At 41.0% G+C, this 21,778-nt stretch overlaps 1 protein-coding gene across 2 annotated transcripts in view; it reads left to right on the top strand.

The window, feature by feature from the left end:
- The window catches only part of CHRM3 (cholinergic receptor muscarinic 3), a 469,290-nt gene that overhangs the window by 202,974 nt on the left and 244,538 nt on the right, over positions 1-21,778 (top strand). Inside the window, exon 3 of one of the 2 annotated variants that reach the window (XM_057308547.1) lies at positions 11,712-11,764. The gene's annotated coding sequence lies outside the window, so the exon portion shown is untranslated. Of the gene's footprint in view, positions 1-11,711; positions 11,775-21,778 lie in introns of both variants that reach the window. The other variant, XM_026504038.4, reaches the window with a different exon arrangement.

The raw sequence follows: 21,778 nt of genomic DNA, 5'->3' as shown, positions 1-21,778 counted from the left end.
TAGGGTAGGTCAGATAGCTCTGTACCTGGCCTGCATTTTATTTTATTTTTTTTTAAGATTTTATTTATTTATTCGACAGAGATAGAGACAGCCAGCGAGAGAGGGAACACAAGCAGGGGGAGTTGGAGAGGAAGAAGCAGGCTCATAGCAGAAGAGCCTGATGTGGGACTGGATCCCATAACGCCGGGATCACGCCCTGAGCCGAAGGCAGATGCTTAATTGCTGTGTCACCCAGGCGCCCCTGGCCTGTTCTCTCTTAAAGACTCAAATAAGTTTCTACTTAATTGAAAAATATTTGCAATCCTACTGATCCCTTCCAACTAAGCAAATCAAAACATTATTAGGAATAACAACCAAAAGATACAAGAGAACAATGTTACATATAATGTGAAATTTCAAATAAAAATCTTGAGTTTAAGGAATCATCACATTTTGTATGTGGGAGAGTGGTTGTCAAGTCACACTAGGAAGCCATGGAAATAATTGTTACAATTTTAATGCTTATGCACAGAATAAGCTCACACTGGGCTTGGGAAAAATAAATCCTGAACCTAAGTTCAAATGTCTTTCCTTCACTGTAACTCAGATGCCCAGTGACTCCTGTTAACTTCTAGGCAGTCAAAACGTCCAGCTCTCACCTCACCCAACTAAACTTCTATTTTCCCAGTATAGCTGATACCCCATGTGGTTGAAAGTGAACTGTGCTTTAATTCATGCAAAGGTGGAAGTGATTTCATGGATTATAGAAATATTTACACGTAGAATATTTTTGAATCCCTGATTGAGTATTTAATTGGCAAAAATTCAGATCATCTTTTTCAAAGTGATGAATATGTCAGATACAGTAGGGTTAATGGAATTTTAAAAAGCGAAATGGAATACGAAGGTATTAGATTCAAATAAAAATACCCTTCGATTAGCTTGAAAAGTATTCACTTCTGTCTAGTCTCCATAATATGAGAAAAAGTTTATACATTTTTTCTAGAGTTATTAATTATTTGGTTGACTATTTCCTTTTTTGTCTTATTCCTCAAATTATTATTTTGATTCCAGTGTAGTTAACTTACAGTGTTGGCTGACTCTTTTTCTTTTTAAAGATTTTATTTTTATTTTTTTGAAGAGATAGAGACAGCCAGAGAGAGAGGGAACACAAGCAGGGGGAGTGGGAGAGGAAGAAGCAGGCTCATAGTGGAGAAGCCTGATGTGGGGCTCCATCCCATAATGCCAGGATCACGCCCTGAGCCAAAGGCAGACGCTTAACAACTTCACCACCCAGGAGCCCCAAGGCTGACTCTTAATTAATAATTTTCATTGGGTTTTTTTGAATGACAGGTAGTTTTATTAGAGTCTAGTTGTCTTCTTCTTCCCCCATCTTACCAACGTTTTGGAGTGCGGGGGAGGTGATCTCAATAAAATGGGTGTTACTAGAATGAAACCTCTTCTATGAAATCCAGACATCCAGAGGGACTTATATCCGGATGGACTTCTCTAAGGGAAGATACAAATGCCTTCATGTACCAGCCATCAATCAGGAGAAAGCTCCTCCCACAGCTGGCCCCTGGGGGCTCATGCAAAATGGGAGAAATGACACTTCTTTGTAATGAAAGAATTCCCTTAGTCCTGTGGCCTCTGGGCTCTGGGGATCCTTTAGTCTTCTGATTTAGAAAGGGATAGCCTTGGTTATTAGAAGGCAGTATGTGCTAACCATTTACCTACCGAAGATATTGTTTAATCCAGCAGGAAAAAACTGTACTAACTCAGAACATTTGAGCATTTTCTGAAAGATATTTAATAAGAAAACTCCAGGGGAACTGATTTAATGTGTTGTTCCCACCACCAACAGCATTCTACTTCCCAAGAACAGCTGTACAATGGATTTGCCAAAATTGTAATTCATCACGTCAAAATTAACCTTTCCAAATATTTAAGAGGTTGAAATTTCAGCTAAATACAGTTTCAGAGGCTCATTAGATTTTCAAAAGTGTATCCTAGAATATCACAATTACATTTCAAAATGTGGTATTTGAAAATATCTATTTTGGATATTGTTATTGCATTTTTTTTCTATCTCAAATCAATGAGTTTTTAGTTGTGCAACACAACATGCCGTATTCTTTTTGTGGAAAGACAAATTTATTTTTCACAATGTTAGAGAGTCAATGAATTTGGGGAAAATACTAATCCAGACTCAAGAGCAAATTCATTTTCAAGCTAGGCTAGGAAAGAAATAGATTTTTTTTCTGTACTGAAATAGAAAAGTACCCTGAGCTGTACAATGCTGCATTTACCCTAGTTCTCCTATGAGAAACTCACACATGGCAAAAAAAAAAAGGAAAAGAAGCATCAGAATGCATCTGCCTTCATGAAATTCATAATGTGTATCTGTTTTAATTCCTGAATGATCCCGTTGTAAAGATAATGGTAACATAGTACTTAGCCCAGTAATTCCCCAATTTATTTGAGCACCAAATCTCTTTTTTGAATATTGTGGAGCTCCTAGGACATTGGGTGCAGTCTAGAAAATGTCGTAAACACCTGTGAAGTGTCTTTTGATTGCTTGATTTTGTCTACTCTAAACACTAGCCACTTGCTCATTTATCAAAATTCAGATATTTAAGATGGCTCACTATGACAATGCCAGCAAGAGTTAGTTTTTATATAAATGATAGTTTTGTGCCAAAAATTTTGAATCTCCAATATGGTGTTAAAATGTCTGTATTTGTTTATGCATATTATATACAATACACTGTAAATGATACAGAGTTCTAATACTAATTTCCTTTGCTTGCTACATGTGTGAGCACACACACACACACACACACACACACACGCAATGGATAACAGTCTATAGCTAAGATGACCCCTGGTAGTGGTCCACTGGAGGTTCCTTTTGCGTCTGGATTTGAATAGTGTGTGATAGTCCCTTTTATGTCCCCTTGTTTCGTGACAGTGTCTCTAGGTATTTTGATTATCTTGTATCTTATAGAAGCATTTATGAATCTCAGACTCTGCCTGAAGTTCTTAAGATTCTTTGCTCTTGTTTGCTTGTTTGATCAACCATATTCCTGAGGGATCTGGCTTAGCCGTAGTATACTCTGAGAAGTGCTCGCCACTAAGAGTTTGCCAGGCATGACTTCAGTACTTCCTCTGGTCTGAGCTCTATGTCTATCTTGAAAGCAGTGTGGACTTAAGGGAACATTTAGGGCACACAGTCCTTACCTACAATCCTGTGAAAGAGCTAGATATATGAACAGAAAGTAGGGCTAACTTTTAATTACAGGGAACCACAGATGAAGCTAGCAGCCCAGAGTGGGAGTGTGGGGAGAGAGGAAGCACAGAGAGGGTGTCAGGCTTGGGGGATCCCGTCTGAGTTGGAGACAAGCTCAGCCTTCATATTGTAGAGGATTTGTTTCAGATGACTTTGATATCAGAATGTAATATCTGCTTATATTAAAAAAGTTGAAAACAAGAATGTTAGAGAGAAAAAAAATCACACAAATTCCCATTATTCCAAGACAGTCATGTTATCATTTAGATGTAGTATTTCCTCTCTCTTTTGTACAAATTATGTTATCATTTCTCTGAGCTGAGTTCATGGTTTCAACTTAAAGCTGTGGATGAGAAAACCAAGACACTGAATCAAGTGACTGCCCAAAGTCCAGACTCAGCTATGGCTAAGGAACATGGCTCAGGAAATTTCCTGAGTACTGAAAGGAAGAGTAAAGAAGAAGAAGAAGAAAAAAAAGGAAAAATTTGTTCTCCAAACAAGCAAACCCTAGGCATAGAGAAAAATCTACTTTCATTATTATTTTTTAAGAGTATATCTGCCTAAGGTGTTTTAAATTAAGCTAGAGTCATTACTAATTCTTCATCACCAAATCAGTTCCGTAGCGTAGTGGGTGAGCTTGGCCATCCTCCACATTCGGTAGTGGTCCTGTAAGGTGTTTCTCAGATGCCTAATGGAAGCCCCCCAGAGAATATCTTTATAAGAATCTATACTCCAGGCACATTTTTCCCCCTTAAAATTCATCCCTGGAAACATTGTTATTTGATCAGGCATTGTAACACTGGTTTGACCAAAAATAAGAAATACTCCTTTCTGGCTTTCACAGTCGTATTATGACTTAACTTCAGAGACAGAGAGAAAGACTGAGATTTAAAGGACTATAATTACAAGCCACCTGAGTAGGGACGACGGAAAGGTTACCTGAAGAAAAGGGTGATTAACATTTCCAAGCATGTGAACTGAGCCATTTGTGGCTGAAGGGTAGCATTTTAAAGATATAATATTGTTTATAAAATTAAGGAACTTCAAGACTGGACCTTTTCCTTTGTTACAGATTTTTTTTTTTTTTGAACTTTTAAAGAATACAGGAAACCATTTGGTGGGTTAGACATTTTTAAAATCATAGTTTTATGGAGAAAATAATAGCAGTGCCTTTTAAGTCAGAATGTATTTTCCCACGTAGAGCAACTTTCTGAACGGAGCCTTTACTCGTTTTCACTCAATACAGCACCTTTACACATTCTTTCTCTGAACAGTAGTTACTGTTGTTTTTCCTAAAATGTGTTTTCCAAGGATTATCTCCCTCTTATGCCACGACATTGGAACATTAGCCAAAGTTTCTTTACAGTGTGCTCTTAGGGTAAAACTCTCTCTGAGGCCCAACAGATAATAAAGAGATAATGCTGGGAACACGGATTTTCTTGCTAAAAAATAAGATAGATAGATTGATTGATTAATAGATAGAAAGAGATAATACACAATTCTGGAAGGTGGGAAACAAAATTGCTACAACCTTTTTGATAAGTAATAGGCATGATCTACTTAAATATGAAGTATGAAGACCCTTTAACCCATAAATTACAGCTTTTGGAATATATAACTACAAAGTGAACATACGTATACACAAGGATGATTATTGCTGAATTGTTTCTGATAGAAAAAAAGGAAGCAATCCTAATCTCATGCACAGTAAAAGGATTGACTAAGTGTTGGCACTTTATCCTGAGGGGGTTCGATCAGCTCTTACAAACCATAAGTTAGGTCCGTATGGATTGATGAGGAATATGTGTCGTACTGTTTTCTGAGAAGAGCATATGCATAATAATATGAAAGTTAGGGTAACAGTAAAGGAAATGGGTATGCTGAATGTTAAGACAAAACATAGGGAACAATAAACACCAAACTATTAAATTCATGGGGACTGAATGTGGGCATGAATGAGGGAAAGACAGAAATCATTGATTTTTTTTTTCTCTTTGTACAACCAGGTATGGTTTGGTTTAAGTGAGCTTTATTAGTTTATAGCTAAAAAAAGAAAATATTTTATTATGTATTATTATGCATGAATGGCCATTTAATTCCATTTCTAAATTATTAGGTTGCCTGGAATTCAGGCTCCAGAAAGAAAGTTAATGGTGAAACCTGGGTGAATAACACAGCCTCCTGCCCCCACCTTATTCTTTCCAGTCTGTTTCCATAGACTCCTTGGAATTATAGATAAGTTAGTCTCCTAGGCTTACTCATAAATGCATATATCAACTCATAAATACCTCCATATCCAATGGGGATAAAAAGGTGGAAAATAATAGTTTTTCTGTATAAAAGAAGAAGTTAAAATGTATAAACCCATGGCTCCTTTTCCTTCCCACCTCGTTCCTACTAGTAATACAGATTAACTACTTTTTGACCAACCTACCTCACCAGTTTTAGAAATATCATGATGAATCACATGTGATAAATGACCCTTCCACTCTTTATTTCAGATATAGGCCCCACATAATATTCATTGCTGTGCATTGCCTTCAAATTATGAAAGGAGCTGAGGTTTCGAGTCTTCTTTTTTATCCTTATACTGAAAGATGCTAGCAAACAAGGATATTTCTTTTGTCATCATACATACTCTACTGAAAGTTCAAATTTCATTTTAAATCCATCACTTCTAACTGAAGGACAAAATTCAGAAATGGTAAGATTTGGGCTAAATTCTTCTTTAGTTCTTTTTACCTTCAGTGTTCTAGAATTCGATGATTTTAAAGAAAAATAAAAATCAGATCTACAGGTGAAGCTCAAAATAAACTCCAGTAGATTTTTGTTTTTGTTCACTGGAGAGCTGAATATCAAATTGGAAGGGTATCAGTCTGCTCAGGCTGCCATAACAAAATACTCCCGACAGGGTGGCTTGAGCAGAAGCTCCTGTCTCACAGGTCTAGAGGCTCCGGGTCCCTGGTCAAGGTTGGTTTCTGGTGAGGTCCCCCTCCTTGGTTTGTAGACAGTGCCTTCTCCTTGTGTCCTCACATGTTCTATTGTCTGAAAGAGGGAGAGATTGAGAGAGCTGCCCACACGAGCAAGAGACAGAGACCGAGAGAGAGCAAGGGCAGGACAGGCAGAGGGAGAGAAAGAATCCCAAGCAAACCCCACACGGGGCTTGATCTCATGACCCTGAGATCATGACCTGAACCAAAATCAAGAGTTGGGTGCTCAACCAATTGAGCCACCCAGGTGCTCTTCTTCCTCCTCCTATCAGGACACCAGTTCCATGGGATTAGGGCTCCACCTGTATGACCTTATTTAACCCTTGTTACCTCTTTAAAGGCTCCATCCCCAAATATAGTCACATCGTGGGGCTTAGGGCTTTCAACATTTGAATTTGAGGGGGACAAAATTCAGTCGACGACAGGGAGAAAAACATAGGATACTGTGGGATACTAACTTTGTGTAGATTTTATGTTACGCTAAGTTTCTCCTTTGTAAGTTTTCCTCGTGTCTTTTAGAACAAGAAACAAATTGAACTGACATTTAACTGCCTACTCCAGCCAGCAGGCATAATCTATAGAGTCTGATTTTAGAAGGTCATGAATTATTTCATAAAATTGTTAAAATGTCTTTATATTTAACATACTATGTGACATATGTCCATATATCTTTCTCAAAAGTGACATTTAAAACTCTGCCTTTTTAGAAGTTTTTCTTTTGCTTTTTAAAATAGCTAATGCTGAATGAACTGGCTAAACGTGTTAAATTCTAGTAAACATCAGTTTCTGTTATTTAACTGGCCCTGTAGAAATACCAGTTAGTTGATAGTAAAGATTTTTTCTTCTACTTCGTGAGAAAAAATTAAAGCACACAAGAATCACATCTAATTACAGAAAGAGTCAGCCAATAGTGTTAATATTATTAGAGAAGCTCCTTTTTGTTACTTTTCTGTGCACAGAGAAATGTGAAATTGCAAACTTTGGATAATACTCTTCACACTGTTTTCTACATCTTGTCGAATCTAGCCTCCAACTTTTATCTCCACAGTATGAGATTAGGTTTGTGGAAATTGGATTGAGAAGCAGTCCTTTTCCATGGATAGGATAAAGTTTTCTTCTCCCATTCCGTTTTCTGCCAAAATTGAAATGGAGAGCAATAATACTTTTCTCTTCATTTAATTGTCTGTCGATACTGCCTGGAATTTCCAGAACTCTTGGCGTAATGAGTCTTTATAAGAATCTCCGTAGCCACTCTTGCTGCCCTCAGGCTCGGGGAGCTGTAAGAATTGAAAACTGCCAGGCAGTAAGACTCAGCCCTGTACAGAAGCTGTGCAGTGAATAAGCAGATTCATCCCCTCTACTTGGTGGCTTCTGGGAATCGTGTAACCTCCGAGAGATCTCGGGTGGGTCTCGGTGAGACAGCGTTTACAATTCATCATCCTCACATCCCTGTTCGCTCTCCTCGTCCTTATTTAAAATAGATGCCCTCCACCCCTACGTCAACACACTTCTGAAAGCAAGGGACCCAGTGATCTGCTTCACCATTACCAGTGGACTCACTCCAGATTATTGAACTTGCCCGTGTTCCCAGACGCTGGCTGAGGTCTTGTCAGCTCATAGGAGCCACTGAGTCTGCTACCATCCTGATGGTTCCTGATGGAACCTGCCTTGAAGACTTCTGAAATTGTGTTCTTTGTCAACCTGGCCCACTGGACATCATCCTGGCTTTGCAGTAACTCCTTCGACACCGTAGGGTGGTAGCATTCCTAGACAGCAAACCCCTGAAGAATGCCATTCCCACTTACTGTCACTTCCCTGCCAGAGCGTGATGTTCTCAGGAATTCCCAGGGAGAATCTGTCTACCGTAGAGCGCTCAGTGTCCACTAAGAACTCTCATTGTTCTGCTCTGACCAAGGTCCGTTGCCTATCAAAACAGGCAAAGCAACGTCTCAAAAACGTAGATATTGGGAACCTGTTGTACCTCGACCCATTCAAACCAGGAGTTGTGTTAATTTTATGTCTTGGATGAAGTAAAGTAAGAAGGAATGGATAGAGAAGGGAAAGGGCAAATGGAAAAAGATGAAGCAGCACCAAATTTTGTCTCAATCCTTGTAGAGCTGTGGTTCCCCTACACTGAGCAAACAGGGGGCTATTTGTGTATCTATAAAATGTAGACAACAGATAGGCTGTGATGATGACATGGTTGGGTGTACAAAGGGCTTGCAGTAGCCCCTGGAAGATGGTAAGCATTCAGTAAATATTCATCATCACTGTTGTTGTCACAGCTACGATGATGTGCGACTGGAAGTGGACAGAGTCCAAGCTTGGACAGCAGCTTTACCCGTCACTCACTGGACAACTCTGAGACAGTTCCTGAGCTTCATTTGCAAATTGGGGATTATAGCAGAGGAATGCATAATTTCATTCATAAGAACAATTTCATGTTTTAGGTATCTCTGTCTTTCAGGGTGCCTGGGTGGCTCAGTCGGTTAAGCATCTGACTCTTGGGTTCAGCTCAGGTCGTGAACTTGTGGGCTGTGGAATCGAACCCTACGTGGGCTCCACACTCAGCAGGGAGTCTGCTTGAGGATTGTCTCTCTCTCCCTCTACCCCCCCCCCATGTGCTCCCTCATTTGCTCTCTCTCAGGTAGATAAATCTTTCTAAAAAATCTTTAAAAAAAATAATTATCTCTGTCTTTTCTTGTCTGGATGGGATGGCTTAAAAAACGAGAAGATGGACTTTGAAGGAACTAGTTAGGGTATAACACGACATCTGAGTGAGCACAGATACTTAGTGAATCCTGTTTTTAAATAAGAAGTTAATGCAAACCAGACTTAGCATAATATATACATTTTTAGAACCATATTTATCCTATTCCCATGAAACAGACTGTCAGGCACAACTTTGTCAAAACACTTGTTATTTTGGTCTTCAGATAAGGCAAGTTATAAACTAAAACTATATTGTGAAATTAAAAAGGAATATTCTGTATCTTAAGAGACTCGGATCTGATTTCAGCTGAATACAAGAAGTTTAATTAGTTAATTAAGCTTATTTATTTCGGAGCTGTGAGCAGGTAGGATGCTGTCTAAATCAGACGGCTGCGGGTTGAGTTATCATTCACTTAGATTGCAAAACATCTGCTCAAGTGGTCTATGTCTTCCAGGAGATGAGAGCAGTACGCACGCTCACAATGATTAGAAAGTAGGCATATAATGACTTTTTGGAAAAGACTGAAGGAAATGGGACCATTCAGACGGTTATACTTAAAGTCCAGACCTGCCACCTCATTGCTACTTCACTACGTCTGTAAATACCCAAAGATGTGACAGAAGGAAACTATTTAAGGATATTAACAAAAACACTTACCTTTCTCTATACACATCCTAGAGGTGATATTGTGTTGGCCTACGGAAGGAAGCATCTCATCTGCCCTTCCTTAATTATCGTTCTGTCTCAGGCTTTGTGTTCCTCTTTATTTGGCTAACTGCATGATTATGACAACAATCTCTGAAATCGCCAGTCATATTTTCATTTTATAACCCTTTGAACCATGTTTGCTGGGATTTGGGAGAGCCTGTCATCTATACTCAGAGATTTGAAGTTCACCCCTAAATGAACGTCATGTGCAATTAATTTGCAATAGAAGTAATTTGAAGTTAGGATGAAAGCCGGTTCTCTCACTGATTCTCAAAATGAATGCTTTGCCGAGTCTAACACTAGAGAAACTTCAAGATACTTCAAGGTATTCAATCTCAATTATTGTTCTCCAGTTCATTTAGTGAACGAGGTATTTTTATTAGCAGACATTTTAATGATTGAGTTGTGTTTATTTTATCATTAATTGTGTAACTTAATTTTATTTTATTGAGAGATATGTACTTATTAAAATGATCTGATTCCATGTTGGGCATGGAATGTAGGCATGTTGGGACACCTCCTTGTAAATTAGGGAGATGTGTTCTGGAGAACTGTTAACTTTAATGATAAAATCCATATAACAAATATTTACTGAGCAGCTGCTATGTGCAGGACACTTAGCAGGTTACAGTGAGAGGACTGACCTGTGGCTCTGTGGGATTCACTTGCCCTTGGGCTCATTAGCTTCTAGAAGGAATCAATGGTGAAAGATGAAGTCTAGGCTCACTGGCTTGCCCCACATGGCCGAAAATGCCTGTGCATTAGAGACCAGAGGCCGAAATGTCTATATCCTCCCACTGAAGTGTTATTTGATGACTTTCCCACCACTTCTTCCAGTATGAAGGGGAATGTCAGTACTGCCGCATATTCTCTTGAAGTTCCAGTTGCTCGTACGTTATTTCCTGAAGAGATGCTGGGGGCTAGAAAAGGATGCTGTCTAGGACAATGCTTCTCAAACTGATGCAGGACGAGTGACTTTTCTTTCTTTTCCTTTTTCCCAATCCTTTGTGGATGGACACTTAAAAAAAGAGAGACGTGCAAAACACGAATCTATTTTTTACTATGAATGAAACGTTTCTTTCCATCTCTAGGCTTATCTTGTAGACCCTACTCTCAGAGGCTGCCCCAAGCTCCTCTGGTCATATGCACCTCAGGAACCCTCAACTTTTCACCTCACGACCTCTTCCTGTGCTATCATCTGACTTCACTGTCACCCCCCAGGAAACTACAAGGTCCTCCTTTTAAAAATCCAGCAACATCTCAACATCTTCTCAATCCCCATCTCGAAGTTCTCACATAGCCCTTACTATTCCCTTCTGACCTTGCATTCCCAGTGACGTCCTTGCCACGAACACACTGCCTTCGTTCTTGGTTCGTGGAACTTGGTGCCTCTTTTTCTTTCTCTTGTCAACATTCTAAAAGCTTCCCAAGGTCCTGGCCTAAATGTCAGGCTCTGTACACTTTAAAAATGTGAGTGCCAGTGTCCAAAATGGGGTTGGGGGATTTTCTTTAAGATTTGACTCTAACCCTGTGTGAGAAGTGGGCTAAGCAGGGCTGTCTGTGTGTGTGTGTGTGTGTGTCCGTGTCTGTGTCCCTGTAGCGGCTGGAGAAGGTTCTTCTTAGAAGGAGCTTCTAAGGGCAGTAGATAGTACTAACCCACTGGCTAAAAAGAGAATCCCATCACTAACATATGAAATGAAGGAATGTGCAACTTCTATTGTGTTTTCTTCTTGCTTTATGTTCCTTCACTGTCACCGCATCTTTGGCAGGTGTGAGGAGTGGAACTATATACAAAGAGCCTTTTGTAGAAAGTCAATATATGCATTTCTTCTGCCAATGACAGGGACCCTCACTCTCCGACCGCGTGTATCCTCATCTGTTACATGAGATGGTGAGGCACCATGATCTATGAGATCACTTTCACTAGAAAATTCTGTATTTTCTGACATTTCCTCAGGTCTTTTTGTGTAACCTATTGACTTTTCCCCTCCCAGGACTATGTGTTAACTGCATTTTCGTAATTCTTTTCTAGCACCTATGTTCTGATCAGAGGCCAACTAAATGACATTCAGAACTTCCACTAAGGTACTGTAAGGTAAGATCTTTTTTGGGGGTTGAGTTCTTTGCTTTAATAAAAGGATTTATGGCTTGAACAGTGAAACAGATTAATGAGGAATAGGAATTTCTAAGTTGGTGTCTTTCAATGTGATTTCTAATTCCTCTCTGGGCATCTTAATATAGCTACACAGTAGTGCTTGATTTTTGCATCTTAGTAAAGATACTTTTTTGGCTTATTTGCTGATCATATTCAAAATTACAGTGAAAGCATGTTTGTTAAAATATGAAATAAATTAATTTTAAATACTCATTTGTATCATAGCAGTATGGGGTTATTGGAAATTAATGCAAAATGTTTGAATTTTTAACACATATAGAATCTTATAGCTCGTCTAATTCATAGAAGCTTAAATATTGTCCCTTGATTTATATCATCTTATCCAAAATGCTGTACAAAATCTGATAGTGAATATAAAGAGTGACACTGTAAGAAGGTTCAATCTCCTTTAAACATTGTTAATACTTTCTCTATTCAGCAAACAGTGCTACTGGCCTACCTAATATCCCTACTCCCTTCCAAATAATAATAATAATAATAATAATAATAATAATAATAATAATTCTGATGTTTTTAAGGAGAGCGAAATGCCTAGTTTAAAAATCTTTGCCTTTCCTGACTCTTTTCCTGAAGCCACATAACCCAGTTCTGGCTAATGAACTCTGGATGGTGAGCCCCAGGGAGGGCTTCCCTTCCTGAATTTATTCCCTTTCTGAAATAAAAGAGCAGGGTTTCAAGAGCGGAATATATTTGGAACATTTTCCTTGTTATGACTCCATCTTCCTACCTGGAAAGCTCTTCTAAAATTTGAAGCCACAGATTTTAATTTATGGGGGTTACAGTGATGACAGTCAATGCCATTAAAAGGAGAATTTGTTACCTAGAGTGAGAAAAGGGCCACTCCCTGTCACCAGGGCTACCTGAGGAAACACCAGGTTTGATCTGGTGACAGAAGAGAATGAGGAGAAGGTCTAAGTCAGAGCCTTTACTGGGAGTGTCTGTAGGGAATAGCTATGCAAGGGTCATAGGGGTGGTCTCTGGCCACCCCGTCCCAGGCACTGAGTGACTTAGAGCTGGGGAAACCCTGGCTTGGGGTGTGAGTTAGAGGAGAATTGGGACTGTAGATCCAGAATTGCTTGGTTTACATATGAAAGGTGTGCTCTGGGCCATGGCCTTTGCTATCTCAAAGAACTGGCTAGCCCTGGGAAAGGCAGCCTCTCTCTGGGCATCAAGCTTTTAAGATCTCAAAACATCATAAAATACAGAAAGTAAAAACCATGGTGAGTACCCAGCACAGCCCCCATCTCGTAATCTCAAGGACAAAAACCACAGCCAGAGATGTTCGAGCAGGGAGATAAATGAACTTGACTCTTTGATGACGTTCTTGCACTCTCCTGAGCCTACCATCAGCTCTCCTGTGGCTTGACCCGGATTTGGTTAGGTCCCCTGACATTGGGAGCCAATGCAGACATAGCTGATTCATGGGCATTCAGATCCGGACGTTGTGCTAGACATGCCTGTTTAATCTTCACAGGAGTGCCGTCGGGGTGTTAGTATCCCCATGTACAGATGGGGAAACTGATGTTAAAAACTGTGTCCTGTGATCATAGGGGTCAAAGGCAAGGCTTGAACTGGACCTGTCAGGCACCCTTCCCGGTGCTCTGCTACCCTGATGCTTGTCCTGACAATAACACAGAATTCCCATTGGATTATCCACTTATAAAACTAAGTGAACTGAGACTGTGCCAGATAGATGAAAGAAAGAAAAGAAAAAAGAAAGAAAGAAAGAAAGAAAGAAAGAAAGAAAGAAAGAAAGAAGGAGGGAAAATTCTAATTGGGGGAACCAAGATGAATTAGAGTTGCCGATGAAAGCAGGTGAAGGACATATTAATTCCAAGATGGGTTGTTTTGCTTTTTAAAGATTTTTTTGAAGTAAAAGTTTAGAAATAATGGTCTCGATATGGGCACCAAAATTCAGCTTTTAACCTACAGTCCTGATGTTAAATATTCTCCTTCTAACAGTCTCTGTTACTTCATTCATACTTACTGGGTTCAGGGGAAAAAATGCAGGTAAAAGATAAATTATATAAAGAAACACCTTTCCAAAGAAAGTCATGCACGATATTGAATAAGGTACTGAGCTGAGTCAGGGAAGGACAGGGAAGGAGGTGCTTGGGTAATGGAAAAGTCTCTGGGCTGGAAAATACGAGAGGGGCAGTGCAAGTGACAGCCAGCTCTACTGAGGCTTAAAAATGCCATCTCACCTCTCTGGACCTTTGTTCTTTATTTGTAAATTGAAGGTGTCAGATATTCTGATATTCTCTTAGTGTAAAATAATAGCTTACCTCGTCGGATCTCCTTTGTGAATGCGGGGACATGCTGTCTCTGCTAAAGCTAAGCTTTCTTTTTGGCCTTTGAATCTATGCGTTGTCGGTGATTTTCCTGTCCCTTTCCTCTCTTTCAAATAGATCCTGAATCTCTTCATTTCTTTCTGTGTCTTCTGTTACGACCCTACCCCAAGTCATTCTGTCTTTCCTGGACCACTTGTGTGAACTTCCTGATGGTCTCCTGGCTCCCATTCTTGCCTTAGCAAAATCCGCCCTGTGTGCAACGGCCGGTGCCTGGGGAACCCATGTCACGTCTTGTGTTCCCCCTGCTTGAGACCTGATCAAAACCCTTCAGCTCCTTCCCCTACATCAAGGGCAACACTCCAATGCACAACTATGACTTAAACATCCCATACTTTTCTCCTTGTCTCCCAGCTTCTGTGTCTGTCCTTTTTACCGTTCTGTGCGTGTTTCTTTGTGTTCTTGCCCCATTCCCGGGGCCCTTCCCATTCACATCTCAGCAGCTGCAGCCTTCCCTAACCACTCTGTAAATGAGCACTAGCCTGGGCACCCAAACTGAATTCTTTCTAAATACTAGAAATGTTCTTTTGTAAAATACCCCCTATGGTAAAAATACCTACACACACAACTTAAGGGATTTAGGCAAGACATGAAGAATTCGGCCACATTTGTACAGTTTGTTGTTTATCTCTCGCCGTAGAATGATCTAAGCTCTTGCGATGGCAGGGCCTTGTCTGTTTCTTCGTTGCCGAAACCACGGTGCCTGTAAGGATGCCTGTTCCCTGTGAGAAGCTTCGTAAACATTTACTGAATGAATGAATGGAGAGGCAGAAAATGCCATAGGTCAGATATCCTGGAAGAAGTTAAGCAGTGCTTATAGATGTCTCCCATGAGTCTACTGCTTAGGAAGGAGGGGAAAAAAAATTAAGGTAAAGATGAAAAGAAAAAAAAAAAACCCTTCAGAGGAGAGGGACAGCCAGCCATGCAGACAGAAGCAGCAGCACCTTTGGGAGGGATCACTTTGGGTACTCTCCCCAGCAGCGTTTTTGATCTGGGAGGATGGGCGGCAGAGGCCAGTCCTTTGGATCTCACATAGATGTATGAGCTAAGCCCGGCACATAGACGATCAGAAATGTTTGTTGAGTGAAGGCCCCAAAGAATGAAAGAATAAGTTATTGAACTGCTAAGAGCCTTTTGCCTTTTTTTTTTTAAATGGGCATGATACTATTCCCTGGATGCCAATATTCAGTCCATGTTAGTAACAGGCATTCCAAGTACACTGAGTGTGAAAAATGCTCCACGAAGCAGAATTCAGTTACGGTGCTAGGCGTCTCCCCGAGAGCATTTCAGAATTCATTCCATCATCACGTAAATTGTCACAGTGTATCCAGAGTGGCACACCTTGCTAATGTATTTAACATGCTGATGGGAAAATGGAAACTAGAAAAATGTCTTATCTGTCAATTAAATAATGTAGCCTCGTGGTTGGATTACAGCAACTCGGGGCCTTTTTGTTTTCTGCCAATTGAGATTTGACAGCTGTTTATAAAATATTTACATTCTGATTTCAGTCACATTGACAGCACTTTTGGGTCTTTGAAAGATGATAATTACGTGTTAGAAAAATGTTAAAAAAATTTTTGAAGCTGATCTGTTGAGGGAAAAATCTGTTTTTTTCAAATTGTACAAAGGAAGGAAATGTTCTTTATTAAAAGATTTATTTCTAATAAAATTCAGAAGTAATAGGTTTTTGTGATCCAAAGGCATACTTCCTACAATGTGAGGGAATATTCTTCTCCAGCCTGCCTGCTCTGGGCACCTTAGCTGTTCTTAATCAGCTCTGTCTCGCTAGATACATGCTTCTCACCTTTTTTCACTTTATTGTGCACCTGTAATGTTTGTGTGGTACGTGGGTAAATTAGACAGGATTTGGGAGCATCTATATGGAATTTTGCAGAAAAAAAATCAATACATATTCTTAGTATTGAAAGAAGAGAAAATAAGAGTTGGGAACAGTACTAAGTATAGAATTTATATAGAGTTTTCCAATAAAATACTTTCAAATGTTTTCATGAGAAATGTAAATTTACATATAACTTTTTCTTATCAGGTATTATGTTAGAAAGAGTGACTGAAAATTCTTGATCAATGGTCTGTCTGAAGTCTTGACAGTCACTGTCTGTGTGAAGCATTTTTTTTTTTTAAGATTTTATGTATTTGTCAGAGAGAGAGAGAGACAGAGCACAAGCAGGGGGAGTGGCAGGCAGAGGGAGAAGCAGACTCCCTGCTGAGCAGGGAGTCTGATGCGGGACTGGATCCCAGGACCTTGAGATCGTGACCTGCGCCGAAGGCAGACGCTTAACCTACTGAGCCACCCAGGTGCCCCTCTGTGTGATGCTTTGTAAGAACAAGTAGATGACAGAAAATTTAAGACCTATTTTATAGCCATTCAGGAGTGTCCTACGATTGAAATTATGTTTCAAGAATCCTACAGCTATTACTTTCTTTCGCTGACAAATGCTATGTTGAAATTTCTTAAGGCAAATGTTTTCGGAATCCAACCTAACTTTTTTAGTATCAGGTATTTTAAAACTTCTTTGAAAGCACAGATTCTTCTATAGCCATCACCCTGCACATAGCTTGGATGCCACTAAAAGGGCAAAAGTGGGCTTGAGCCTATCTGTGGATCCAAGAGGAAAAGTACAGTTGGAGGCCCTGGGCCCACCCCCGGCTCTTTCCTGCTCCTCCAGGAGCCTCCTCTGGGGGCATTCATGTGGACACTCACCCTGGAAGTCTGACGTGCTCCTTCCCCACTGTGTCACAGCTGTCCCTTGGCCAGTCATTGGGCCCCAGGGGCACTTGAGGATACATCTGGGGAAGACACCAAGTATGCCCTAAGCACTAAGCAGACCTGAGCCTTTGGCACAGGATTCCAGGGACCTACAGATATGAAGCTGGTCTAGAAGAAAGTGACTCCCTATGGGCATTTCCCTTGCAGTGGGCATTTCATGGCCACAGGAAATCCAGAGTGGACCCTTGGATGCTGCACTCAACACTACTGTGTATACACCTGTTAAAATACAGAAGGGCTGAGGTGGGCCCAAGCTTTGGCATTTCTGACGTGCTCCCTGATGAGGCTGATGCCGACACGGACCGCGCACTGAGTGAGACGGTGAGGCAACGGGACCATAGGGACATGGCAGTGGGTCCCACTCCCTAGGTTGCAGGGCGGTGCTGGACAGAAGTATCAGCTTTAGGCGAAGATAGAGACCTGGGCCTGCCACAAGGAGCTGTCCTCACCCCCCAGGATCCCCCAGCCTGGCTCCTTTGCAGCCCTTACCCCTCCCAATTCTGTATCATGCCCCTTGGCAACCTGTACCACCAGCTTTACCTCCCAGGGCTCACAGCCCCTTGGGCATGAGAGCAGCAGCTCGCTCCGTGTCTGGGCACTGAACTTGATGTCCAGGTGGCAAGGCCCACCTTGGCTGTGCTCAGAGCATCTCAGAGAGGCAGCAGGTGCCAGGCATCCCCATCATGCTTGCAGCCGTGAGAGCTCAGCACCAGCCTACCCTCTGGGGGACTGGTGCCTCCACCCTGGCCCTGCTGGCCACAGAGGGCTCTCAGGGCATCTGTGGGTATCCTACCCCGTAGGGCACTGAAGGCCCCCATGTGTGGGAAGCCCTGCAATCAGGTTCAAAAAGGCACATTAGGGAGAAGTAGTAAATCCAATAGTTTTCTAGCAAGATTGCAATACATTAAATGGAAGTAGATTAAAAAGTTTTCAGAAATGACCCAAACAAAAGCAGTGCATTAAAAAAAAAAAAGACTGCATTCTCAAAGGAACAGTTGAACTAAAGGGAAAAGAACATCCAAATCAAGAACAAAATAAAACAAAATAAAAGGAACCTTTAGGAAACAAAAAACATCCATGTTATGCTATATGCAAAAGAAATAAAATGCCTCCCTCAAAATTGATTAAATTATCAAAAGATATCACAGAATCCCATTTAAAACAAACACACAAACGGTAGCAGGAGATGGGAATCAAAAATAAAATAAATCTTATGGGATAACTAGAAAAACATAACAAAAAGCAGCTCTCAAAAGCTAGAGTAATCAGGTAAAGTCACAGAGGTCATTCATTTCATAAAAATCCAAATGTGGAGGTGACACTTTTTAACTAGATAGGTGACACTTTTTAACTAAAAGTGGTTTTGGACATAGTTCCATAACATACAGAAACTCAGTCACATTCCAAGAGAAATAAAAGAGCTTGTTACAATAAAAACATTGTAGAAAAGAACGTGAAAACCAGAGGCACAGTCTTCACACCAAATGTCATGCAGCGTGCATGCAACTATAAGAAATCAATTCAAAGCACATAGAAGAATGACTTGGAAAAAACAAAGATCTCATAATGTGATAAAAGTCCAAAGCTGTGGACTAGCTATATTTACATTCCAGCATATCATGGGGCGGGGGGAGAGAAAATTCCATTTATACATCTTCTTAGAATGCAAATTCTGTCCAGTTTTCTTTTCAGCAAAATAGTTATTCAGTTCCTGCTGTATGTTGCTAAGATAAAAATCTTGGATGATCTGTACCCATGCTTTAATACCACAGCTTCCTTCCTTAAAGAACATGCAGTCCAGTTTGGATGAGAAGCTAGACACATTTTTGTAATGATGTCAGGGTTCAATATAAGACCTGATATAAGCAATGTAACTAAGTAGTTTAAGTAGCAGAGATCCCGGCCCTGTGGTTGTCATGGTTTGTAGCTTTAGCCTGTTTGATGAGGTTGTGGGATACAGGTGAGGCTCAGTGGGGTGGAGTCCAGAGCCGACACCAAGAAAGAATTCTTGAGACGCCTATGGTGCAAAATGGTGATTTATTAAAGCACGGGGACAGGACCTGTGGGCAGAAAGAGCTGCTGCCCCGTGTTGTGAGGGGTGGCTGATTATATACCATGGGGTTGGGGGAGGTGAAGAAAAAGGAAGGTTGAGAAAAAACTTTCATATGTTAAAGAAGATTCACAAGATACCGGAGGCCTGGCCGTTGTCAAGTTAAAGTTGTTTTTCCCTCTAGCACGGCATTAGCATGAAGATGGTTGGGAGCTTCCGGGAGGCTTCAGATTATAAGGACGTTTAATTGTATCTACATTCCCTTCTGGAAGCTAGGTTATTGACAGAAATGCTTTGTTCCTGTAGACCGTTAAAACATTTGTAAACTGAGGGAGACTCAAGTCTTGCACGATTGTGGTCTCTATAGGCTAACTATTTCCTTTTTCCTTTAGGGCAGCCAGGAGTGTCTGAGGAATGTCACATACATCCCATGGGGTGGGGGGGCTTGCGGGGTGTCAGTTTCTGCTTTGTCCTCAGCTTGCCTTCTGTTCCCTAATCACCTGTGCTGTTTGCTTTCTCCTGCGTCTTCACACTTTTCCATTCTTTTGATGACTCACCTTTCATAATGTAAATGTAAAATGGGTTCACACCATAAAGAAGAAGCAGACAACGCCCTGCCTAGGTTCTCTTTTGATTTCTGTCTCTCTGTCCTTCTCTTCCTCCAACCCTCACTGACCCTAATTCTTTCCTTAGGTTTCCTCCTCCTCCCTGCATTCCTGAACCCACTGCAGACTGGCCTCTGGGTCCCCAGCTTCACTGGGAATGCTACTGCAGAAATGAGCGGAGATCTCCTAGTAGTTGATGAACCCCAGCAAGTTTTGATCCCTAACTTTCCTGATGTCTCTGCAAGTTTTGTTGCCATTGGCCATTGGCCTTCTTGAAATTCTGTTTCCTTGGTTGCAAGGAACTTCCCTCTCCTTGAATCTCATTGTAACTCTTTCCCCATCCTCAGTTTGTCCTTCTCTCTCCTTCGTTCCTTCTTTCCTTCCTTCCTTCCTTCTCTCTCTCTTTTCTTCTTCTATCACCTGCCTAACTGCAAATCCTCTTCTCTGCCCCCACAAAGCCCTGTTCAGAATTCTTACGTCACTTAACTTCCAGGCTTAGACTATAATTTTAGCCCACTGCCTCAGGTTTGTGCCCCTAGCTTAGACTAAATCTTTGCCTAGTCCACATCAATATATCCAACCAGACAACTCTCGCTACAGGTTTTCACCACCTCCTCCATAACCAGAACAGCAGAACTGAACACCCCTGTTCCTCTTGCGTTCCCTGGTTCTCCATGTCTCTGTCCTACAGTTCTGTGCGTCATACAGGTGCAAACCAGAAACATCCCTTTATCTTTCTGAAGTGAGAAATCTAATCAGAGTTCAAATTGAGCCACTTCCTAGCTACATGACCTTCCACATTCCTCAACATCTATGGCTCTCAGTTTTCTTATCTATAAAATGGAAAAAATAGTTAACACCTGCCACACAGAGGTGTTGTGAAGATAATCAATGGCACATTGTAAGCCCTCAATAAATATTAACTGTTGCATTGTTTGAAATAGACTCCCCATTGACTTAAAAAGAAAAAAAAAACTAGTCTTCTTAGCTTGTAATTTGATTTTTTGCTGAATTCTCAAACCTCAGTTCTCCCATTTCCCAGCTGCCACCCTGCTATCTGCCCTTAAGAAGAAATGCTCTAAGGGGCTGTGCTCTGCCCCACCCTCCCCCATACTCACTGGTGCCTCTTCCTGGCATTAGATTATGGCTTAACCATGATCATTTCCACCGATCCTCCAAGTGTATGGGGGGTAGCTTTCCTTGCTTTTGTCTCCCCAAGTCTCGACTAGTGTTCTTCCACATGCTTTGAAAGCCTCGACCTTAGAGATGGTTCACTCTGCATTGCCATTGATGGTGCGTTTTTGTCTGCATCTCTGTACTGTCAGCTCCTTGGTGGTAGAGGATGCACTATTTATCTTTAGGTGGGAGTGGTTTTGAAAAGAAGTATAACCACAGGATGTGGACAAAAGAGAATAAGCATAAGACACACCAATGGGACGCCTAGAAACGGCCCTAGATAGAAGGGAATCAGCACCCTTTCCTCTTCAGTTGAGTCTGAGATAGCTGAAAAGGGGCAAGTTTGAAGAGGAGAAGGCAAAAGGGAATATGGCGATCTTGAGACAAAGCTAACCCAAAGATGTGGGGGGGGAAACAGAAACCAGCTGGTACATTGTTCACCATGGATTAGAGATTCACGGGCCACAGGGCACAGGGCCACAACGGGGGTGGCTGGCGAGAGAGGAGGGCTCATGCTGACCTGGTGATAAATTTATATCTGCATAAAATCTTCCAGAAAACAATCCCAAAGAAGAGAGGCTTTCAGTCTCAAAAATGAGGACAAGACATACATAAATCTGTGATATTTTGGAAGCTGAGCTGTAACACTGACATATACACATCATTTTAAGGAGTCACAGTATTTTTGTTACACTATGCGTGTATGTAGTGCCATATATAATAGCATATTACAAATACACATTTTTATATACAGTTGACCCTCAAACAACACAGGGCTTAAGCGTGCTGACCCCCTGCAGTCGAAAATCCATGTATAACATTTGACTCCCCAAAAACTTAACTACTAATAACCTGCTATTGACTGGAAGCCTTCCCAGTAATATGACAGCCGATTAACATGTAGTTCCTATGTATTCTATACTGTGTTCATATGATAAAGTGAGCTAGAGGGA

This window comes from Ursus arctos, unplaced genomic scaffold, assembly GCF_023065955.2.
Source record: "Ursus arctos isolate Adak ecotype North America unplaced genomic scaffold, UrsArc2.0 scaffold_7, whole genome shotgun sequence".
Taxonomy (NCBI): Eukaryota; Metazoa; Chordata; class Mammalia; order Carnivora; family Ursidae; genus Ursus; species Ursus arctos.
This window is presented reverse-complemented; position numbering and strand designations above follow the sequence as displayed.